Source organism: Dipodomys ordii, unplaced genomic scaffold (genome assembly GCF_000151885.1).
Source record: "Dipodomys ordii isolate 6190 unplaced genomic scaffold, Dord_2.0 Scaffold6, whole genome shotgun sequence".
Lineage (NCBI taxonomy): Eukaryota > Metazoa > Chordata > Mammalia > Rodentia > Heteromyidae > Dipodomys > Dipodomys ordii.
Window position 1 is genome coordinate 7,484,785 of NW_012267222.1, and position 8,737 is coordinate 7,493,521.

Consider the following 8,737-nt stretch of genomic DNA (forward strand, 5'->3'; position numbering starts at 1 on the left):
GCCACTTCTGGCTTTTTTCTTTTTGCTTATGTGGTGCTGAGGAGTCGAACCCAGGGCCTCATGCATGCAAGGCAAGCACTCTACCACTGAGCCACCTTTCCAGCCCCAATATCAGCTTTTTCATACAGAGCTAAAGATCCTATTCCATATACTCGAGCTGGCTTCAGCTCTCTCTCCACACGGGAATATTTTGCTGCTGCTACCATTTTCATAGATTTGGTAATTTTCTGGATGTTTTTGATCGACTTCAGTGGCCTGGTTATATCTTTCTTTCTTTTTTTGGGGGGGGTCTGGTCATGGGGCTTGAATTCTGGGCCTGGGCGCTGTCCCTCAGCTCTTCAGCTCAAGGCTAGCGCTCTACCACCTGAGCCACAGCGCCATTTCCAGGTTTTTTTTTTCCTGCTCATGTGGTGCTGAGGAATTGAACCCAGGGCCTCATGCATGCAAGGCAAGCGCTCTACTATTGAGCCACCTTCCTAGCCCGCCTGATTATATCTTTCAACGTCACCATCTTTCAAACTTGGATCCTTGCTGAAGGTCGAGCAGGCGGACCTAAAAGTTTTATATCTTTGAATTTTTTTTTTCTTTTGGCTATGCTTGATCAAAGTCATTGTAAAGCTGAGTAATGGTGTGATTCATGCCTGTAATCATAGCAACTCTGGAGGCTGAGACCTGGTTCACAGCTAGCATAGGTAGAAAAGTCTGTGAGATTCCATCTCTAAAATACTAACCAATTGGTAGAGGGCCAGCCTTAAGTGAAAAAGCTAAGGGATAACACCCAGGCCCTGAGTTCAAGCCCCAGTAACCACCTTACCCCCGCCCCCCAACAGGAGGAAGTGGATAAGGACAGATGTTTAGGAAATGTTTTTCCTTCTGACAAAGAGAGTATCCCTTGGGGAGCTCAAACAATCACTGACAGTTCTTGGAAGTCCCCAGTGCCATACCCAACTCAAGAACCCGCCTGAGGTGGAGGCTGGGCGTGGTTTCACAGTCTACAGTGAGGCATTCGGAACAGTCAGACACTGGTGACTGGAGGGGATAAGCAGGTTGGTCCCTGGAGTACTGAGGCCATTATGGCCTGAGAGTGTGTGACAGAGGCCTGAGAATCACTAGTTAACAAGCATAGGGGTTCTTTTTTTTTGGGGGGGGGTCCGGTAGTGCGGCCTGAACTCTGGGCTTGGGCGCTGTCCCTCAGCTCTTCAGCTCAAGGTGAGCAGTCTCCCACTTGAGCCACAGTGCCACTTCCAGCTTTTTCCTTATGTGGTGCTGAGGAATCGAACCCAGGGCCTCAGGCATGCAAGGCAAGCGCTCTACCACTGAGCTACCTTCCCATCCCCAAGCATAGGGGTTCTTAAGGAGACCTTGAGTCTAAAACTAAAAAGTAACAAATACAATGTGAGCCACTTACATAATTTAAAAGTCCTAAAAAATAAAGCCATCTTTTTTTTTTTTTCTTCCAGTCCTGGGGCTTCAACTCAGAGCTTGGGCACTGTCCCTGAGCTTTTTCTCACCCAAGACTACCACTTTACCACTTTGAGCTACAGCACCATTTCCAGTTTTCTGCTGGTTAATTGGAGATAAAGAGTCTCAGACTTCCCTGCCCAGGCTGGCTTTGAACCATGATTTCTAGATCTCAGCTTCCTGAGTAGCTAGGATTACATGGGTGAGCCACTGGTGCCCAGCTAGTGGCCACCTTTTATTTATTAATTTATTATTATTATTTTGTAGTGGGGCTTGAACTCTGGGCTTGGGCGCTGGCCTTGTGCTCTTCAGCTCAAGGCGAGCGCTCTACCGCTTGAGCCACAGCACCACTTCCGGTTTTCTAGCGGTTTATTGGAGATAAGAGTCTCATGAACTTTTCTGCCCCTGCTGGCTTTGAACCCTGATCTTCAGATCTCAGCCTCCTGAGTAGTTAGGATTACAGGCATGAGCCACCGGCGCCCAGCTTATTATTATTATTGTCAGTCATGAGGCCTTAACTCTGGGCCTGAGTGCTATCCCTGAGCTCTTCAGCTCAAGGCTTGTGCTCTACCACTTGAGCCACAGCTCCACTTCTGGCTTTCTGGTGATTAACTGGATATAAAAGCTTTATGGCCTTTCCATCCCAGGTTGGCTTTGAACCTGGATCCTCAGATCTGTCTCTTGAGAAGCTAGTATTAAAGGTGTGAACCACCAGCACTTGGCAATACCTGCATCTTGATCATTGTCACTGTTAGGTTTTTAAAAAGAGATAGCCGATTAAGAACTGCACCAGCACGCACGTGGTATTCAGGTAAGGGGTAGGTTTATTCAGTAGACCTGCTGGGACCAGGCAAGGTTGGCACTCCACGTGGCTGGGAAAGGCCTGGGAATGAGAGAGAGCTGGGAAGAGAGGAAAGAGAGAGAGAAAAGAGCCAGAAAAGAGCAGAGAGAGGGGTAAGAACAGTAGCACGCACGTGGTATTCAGGTAAGGGGTAGACCTGTTGGGACCAGGCAAGGTTGGCTCTCCACGTGGCTGGGAAAGAGAGGAAAGAGCTAGAGCAGAGAAAGAGCAGAGAGAGCTAGAAAAGAAGAGCAAGAGCAAGAGAACGTCTGGGCCTGGGCTAGGCCTTATGTAGGGTATAGGCAGGGAAAGGTGTGGCCACATCAAATTCAGATGTGACCTAAGTGGATGCAGATGTGACTTCTTCCAGGTGCTCCAGTTGCCTAGGTAACGCAGGTACTGGGTGGAGACTTTGCTGTGAGGAGGGTGGAGTCTGCTCGCCATCCAGGAGTGGACCTTACAGTCACCACTTCTATCATTCTCCCTTACCTCTCCCAACCCCTCCATCCCAAGTCACTCAGTTCCTTATTACATGGAATATGACTGTGCAATGAATACAATGTATTCCCCCACCTTTCCTCTCTCCTTTTGTTTCCACTCCTTTTTACCCCACACCAAGTATTATTTCAACATGTCATCAATATAAAAGTATTAACATAGGGCTGGGAAGGTGGCTCAGTGGTAGAGCGCATGCCTTGCATGCCAGAGGCCCTGGGTTCGATTCCTCAGCACCACATAAGCAAAAAGAAAACCGGAAGTGGTGCTGTGGCTCAAGTGGTAGAGCGCTAGCCTTGAGCTGAAGAGCTGAGGGACAGCACCCAGGCCCAGAGTTCTGGCCCCATGACCGGATCCCCCCCCCCAAAAAAAAGTATTAACACAAAGGTTTCCATTCTTTTTTTTGTACTGAATCTTGAGCACCTCTGTTTTCCCTAGTCAAACTTCAGAGGCTGGGTAACCACAAGCAGCTGGTAGTGCAAGGAGGGTCCAGGCTGGAGCCCTTCCTGCAGAGGCAGTTTCCTCTGTATCCTTGTGCCTGGCAGACAATGAGGGGCCAATGACTGACAGCCGAGCTTGGGTGGCCTCACCTCTGGGCTTCCTGGGATGCTGTGGGGGTTCAATAAAAGGATGCATAAGTGGTGCTCGGTGCAGTGGCAGGCATTTAGGAGCCTGAAGCATGCTTGCTGCTGTTGGAACTTCCTCAAAGGCAATTCAAGGGTAGTCTGCCTCAGGATCCCTTAGATGAGTCACCTCACTCCACCAGGTGGAGGCTGCTTCTCTAAAATTACTAAATGCATTCATTCCAGAGCTGAGAGATGCCCTGGGATCATGTTTTGGGGCAATGAACTCTCACATCCTTGCCCATGTCTTTTACCCTGTGACAGCTCGAGGCCCTGCCCCGCCCCGCCCCGCCCCGCCCCGCCCTGGCAGACGCCGGCCAAAACTACAACTCCCAAGCTGCACTGGGTGTCTCGAGGTTGTACGTCATCGGCTTGGGACGCGATGAACTGGAGCTCCAAGGCGCATTTCGAAGCGCAGAGCCGCGGGACCCTGAGATAAGGAGAGGTCGGGGTGAACTGCCGGTGCTCGGAATCTACCGGCTGACCCGGGCGAAGCAGCCAAACCGCAGCGGCCGGTGACGCGCGCGCCCGCCCCTCCCCCGGCCTCTCCCGTGGGTGGCGCTCGCTAGTGACGTATGGATGTGATGGCCGCCGCGAGGCCGGGAAGGTGAAGGTGAGAGGGAGAGCGAGCCGGGTTGGTGGGACCCGCCAGCCTCGACTTGGAAAGTCCTGAGCAACCCGACCTGGGTGGGTGGGACTCCGGGGTCCCGGGGCTCCGGAGGAGGCCAGGCGGGCGTCTGTCCCCGCGCTCCCGCCGGAGCCGGGGAGGCCTCGGCGGCCCTGAGGAAGGGGCGGGTCGCGGGCTGGGGCCTGGGGGCCCTTGAAGCCCCGTCGCCCGTGCTTCCCCAGCAGCCACGGCCTCATCCCCGCCCCGGCCCCCTGCTTGTTTTTCATCCAGCCCCCTTCTTTGCCCAGCATGTACTCGGCACAGTTGGTGGCTCCGTTCACTGCCCGAGAGCCCTGCCCTTCCCTACGTTGGGCGCCCATTGCGGTCCATCCTTAACACTGCACTGTAAGGCCCTTCTTCCACTGTAAGACTCTTCTTGTCCAGCCCTAATCCTAGGGCCTAGCATAGAAAATGATGACAGCCGTGACGCTTCTGGGATGTGGAAAGACAAAGCTGCTTGTCCCCCTTTGATGCTCCATCATCTCTCTCCCTCCTTTCCCAAGAGGGCTCTGATGGTCCCTTAGAACAGAGAATGAAGATTCTTCATGGGACACTCTGGCTTTCAGTCGGTCCCACTTTTCTTCCTCCAGTGACCCTTCCCATCTCTTTTTGGCTTTTGACCACTCACCAAGCCCAGGCCTTGTCCTGGTTCTGGGATCTCCTGCCCTTCCTGGCTGTACATGTGCCTTTGCCTCGGCCCCTGCAGGGGACCTCCCTCCCTAAAGCCTTGCACCAGCACATGGCTGAACACGTGTTTGTGCACACCTAGGGCTGTTCCTACACCTGTGTGTTGTTTTTCCCAGTACTCGAATGAGTAAGCTTCCCTCGGGGATGATTTGTTTGGCTTTAAAACTTGATTAGACATGCTATGCATACCAGATTTTTTTTTCTTCCCCCTTCTGTTGACTCCTTTTTCTTTCCAATACACTGGGACAGGTGGAGTCAACACAATCACTAGCCAACCACAACCTGAAACAGCACAAGAGGAGAAATCAACTTCTTTCCATCTTTTTGACTACAGCTATGTCCACGATGCCCACCCTGTGAAGGTGTCTTACCATCCAAAAAGTAAGTGTTCCCTGGACCTGGGTTGAATAAAAGGGCCATGCTCTTGCCTCTGTCCTTGGGTGGCAAGTCTCTTGGAGGGGTCCTCATGAGGTCCTCGTTGCTGAGAGCTGGTGCCTCCAACCTGTGTAAAAAAAAAAAAATTAGAAAACTGCTGTATCTCCTCGCTACTCCCACAGGCTTTCAGTAGTGACTGAAAGCCTGTTTATGGATAGACAGTTGAGAAAGTAGCCAGCATCTCCTGGGCTTCCTGAGAAATTAGTCTGTCTTTCTCCCTTGTGTGTTTCTCGCCTGCACTGTCTCTCCTCCCCCTTCTCTGCCCAGCAGAGGTTGGCTCCTTATCACAGCTCTTCAAAGAGTCTGCCCTGCCCCTTTACCCTGTATACTCTTTTGTTTCAATTTCTCAGCATCTCCTCTGTTCCAGTTGTGCCAGCAGACGATCCGTGGATCCATTTTATTTTCCCTGCTAGGAGTTGGCTGTGCATAAAACTGGGTAAGGAGGTAATGTGGATTCCGGGACTGTGCTTGGGATCCAGACACACCTGGCGGTAGATTGTGCTACTGCTCTTCCTGTACCCCACCTACTTAATATTCCTCAACTAATAAATAGTCTAGGTCAATGTAAAACTTCTGATCTACTGGAGTAGTACTAGCAGCTTCTGTTCTGTTTGTTTCCAGGCTTAGGCTAATATTTGTTGGTTAATGTAAAGCTTCTGATCAACTGGAGTAGTACTAGCAGCTTCTGTTCTGTTTGTTTCCAGGCTTAGGTTAATAGTTGTTGGCACAGAATAGATGAACTTTTCCCAAATAGGATCCTCAAGCCTGTTACATAGAAGATGAGTGTCTTTCTTGAATAAGTTTGTTTAATGTTGATCAAATATGGTTACACTTTTTTTTTTTTTTGTCGGTCGTGGGGCTTGAACTCTTGGCCTGGGCGATGTCCCTCAGCTCTTCAGCTCAAAGTGAGCGCTCTACCACTTGAGCTACAGTGCCACTTCCGGTTTTCTGGTGGTTTATTGGAGATAGGAGTCTCACGGTCTCTCCTGCCTGGGCTGGCTTTGAACCTCGATCCTCAGATCTCAGCCTCCTGAGTAGCTAGGATTACAGGCGTGAGCCACCAGCGCCTGGCTAAATATGGTTACACTTTTTAAACTGGTTACTCTGTTTTTAAACCTTTCTTCCCAAGCATTTACTATGTTCCTATGTGCCCATGGAGAGGTTTGGTGATGTTTTGTGTATTACATTGCTTTTGTAGTGTGGAACATTGGGTGCAACTAGAATTCTATGGGCCACCTTTTGGGAAATGCTCTGAAGCCAGGGTCTCCAGAACACTTGGAGGTTGTTATAGACTCTTAGAGTGTGTCAATTAGTGCATAACTGATACTGGAACTGAGTGGTCTGGTTCAGCTGTGGTTAGGGAATAGGCCCCAAGTGCTTGTGGTCAGTCTCTTGCTGGCCTGGAGCCTATTAGGGCTCCCAGAGCAGGCACGAGAGCCCAGCTGCCTCTCACCACCCCGGGAGAGGGAGAGCCAGCAGGCAAAGCCTCAAGATAGTGGGGCCCTGTTGTGGCTTCTGTAGGTGTATTTCACAGCTATGGACCTTTTGTGCGTTTGTATATAGCCAGTTTGTTCTTTGGAGGGATTACATTTTAACTCTTGACTCATTGAGCTGCAGATAACTTAGCAGAAAACAGGTTTTTTTTTTTTTTAAACTGTATTTTTTTTGTCTTTTCTTTTTTGGTACTGGGGATCGAACCCAGGACGCTGCGCTTGCTAGGCAAGCGCTTTGCCACTGAGCTACATCCCAGCCCTGTTTTTTGTTTTTTTAAAGTGAGTTTGTGTGTTCAGGGCTGGCAGGTGTGAGATGGCTCCCCCTAGAGGGTTTGCACTTACCCCAGAGCTCTGACAATGTCTGTCTCTCTGGAGGCTCAGGGTCTCTGCAGGGACATGGGGTGTGATTTATTAAAAAAAAAAAAAAAAAGTAAGGTTGTGTGTGTCCTGTATGGAGTGGGTGACACTTGAGTTCCCTTGAGTAAGAATGTACCAAGTGGGTGAAAAAGAGATAGGGTTCCAGGCAGAAAGCAGGATTCAATGCAGAACCTCAGCTTGGGAATTAGGCAGGCCGGAAGAATCTGACAACTTGGAGGTGTCGCTGGCAGCTTTCGTGTGGTATAGCACGTGGCGGGTAGTGTGAGAGCAGAGTGGATCCTGGATGGGCTGAATGCCCAGCAGGCCTGTAACCTGTAACCGAGCTTTCAGTAGCGTGCATGCCCTTGACTCCCACACTTAGGAACGCTGATGCTTCTGTGTTTGTATCCTTGGAGCTTGAAGGCAATGAACAGAACTTAGGAGCACTTGCTTCGAAAAGCCCGGCTTGCTCTCAGGGAACTTTTTCCTGCAAGCAAGTCACTTGTGGGTCTGGGCACTGCCGATCTCCATGGGAGGGGGATGGGGAGTGGTGAGTTTGTGCCTTTGCTTCCCTGAAGGCTGGTGTTGGTGGGGGAAACATCCTGTCATCTTGCTGGTGGGGTTTATTATTGTTGTTGCTTTAAACCATGTAAAGCTACCTTTGAGCTCTTACTGTGTGCTCAGAATGTTGCTTTCTGCTTGTACACATGAAAAAACCAAGGTTTTGAGGTGAAATCACCTGCTTAAGTTCATGCAGCCCACAAAGAGTACAATCCTGACTTGCACTCAGCCCTGCCTAATTCTCAGGTCTTTGATGTGCTGTCCGTCCCATACCCCTTTGCTTTTCCCCAAAACCCCTGATCTCAGTGACTCTGAGAGGAGCTGGAGAATCATTTTATTCCTGGTGCCTTTGCTCAGGGCCCCACTGGCTTTCTTGGTTAAGACATTTCTCATGGTTGTGATGTTAACTGGAGGAGAAACAGAAATGGGGACTCTAGCTGCACCAGAAAGCATGGAGTTGAACACGCTCACTGTGGGATCTCCTTGTAGAGTTATCTGTCTGCCCACCTTGGGTGGTTGATTCCTAACAGTCAGTTCTGGCATTCAGTTGGTGTGCTTTTTCTAGATGCTCTTTCTTTCTGTGTCTCAAGGCCTTGTTCTGCAACCTTTGGCATCCTTTGGAAGTTTCTCCTGTGCTTGCTCATGAACAACACTTTCTTGTTGGGGCAGAGGCCAGTGGCACTGTGATGAGGGTGATTAGGGAGAGAGAGGACCTGTCACACAAAGCTGCACATGTGCCTCAGGTCCAGGGAGGAGCCTTTTTCCTTTCCCTTCCTAGAGTCTGCAGAAGTGCTGGGGAGGTAGTGCTATCCGTGATTGGAACTCTGGGAAGGACCAGGCAAGGCTCTATTTTGGGGAGTAGGCGTTCCCAGCCATACCGTCTCTGGTATGTGTGCCCTTGTTATCTTTGACCAAAGGCCTGTAGAATCTTGGAATCAAGTCAATGATAAAAGACATCAAGAAGCTGGGTGCTGGTGGCTTATTCCTATAATACTAGCTATTCAGGAGGCTGAGATCTGAGGATTGTGGTTCAAAATCAGCCTGTGCAGGAAAGTCTGCATGACTCTTGTTTTTTTCTTTTTGGGTCTGGTCATGGGGCCTGAACTCTGGGCCTGGG

General features: G+C 50.3%; 1 protein-coding gene across 1 annotated transcript in view; it reads left to right on the top strand.

Moving 5' to 3' along the window:
- Positions 1-3,917: 3,917 nt before the first annotated feature.
- Positions 3,918-8,737, top strand: part of Mfn2 (mitofusin 2) — a 30,857-nt gene continuing 26,037 nt past the window's right edge. Inside the window, exons 1-2 of the mRNA XM_013031887.1 lie at positions 3,918-4,033; positions 5,024-5,155. The gene's annotated coding sequence lies outside the window, so the exon portion shown is untranslated. The remainder of the gene's footprint in view (positions 4,034-5,023; positions 5,156-8,737) is intronic.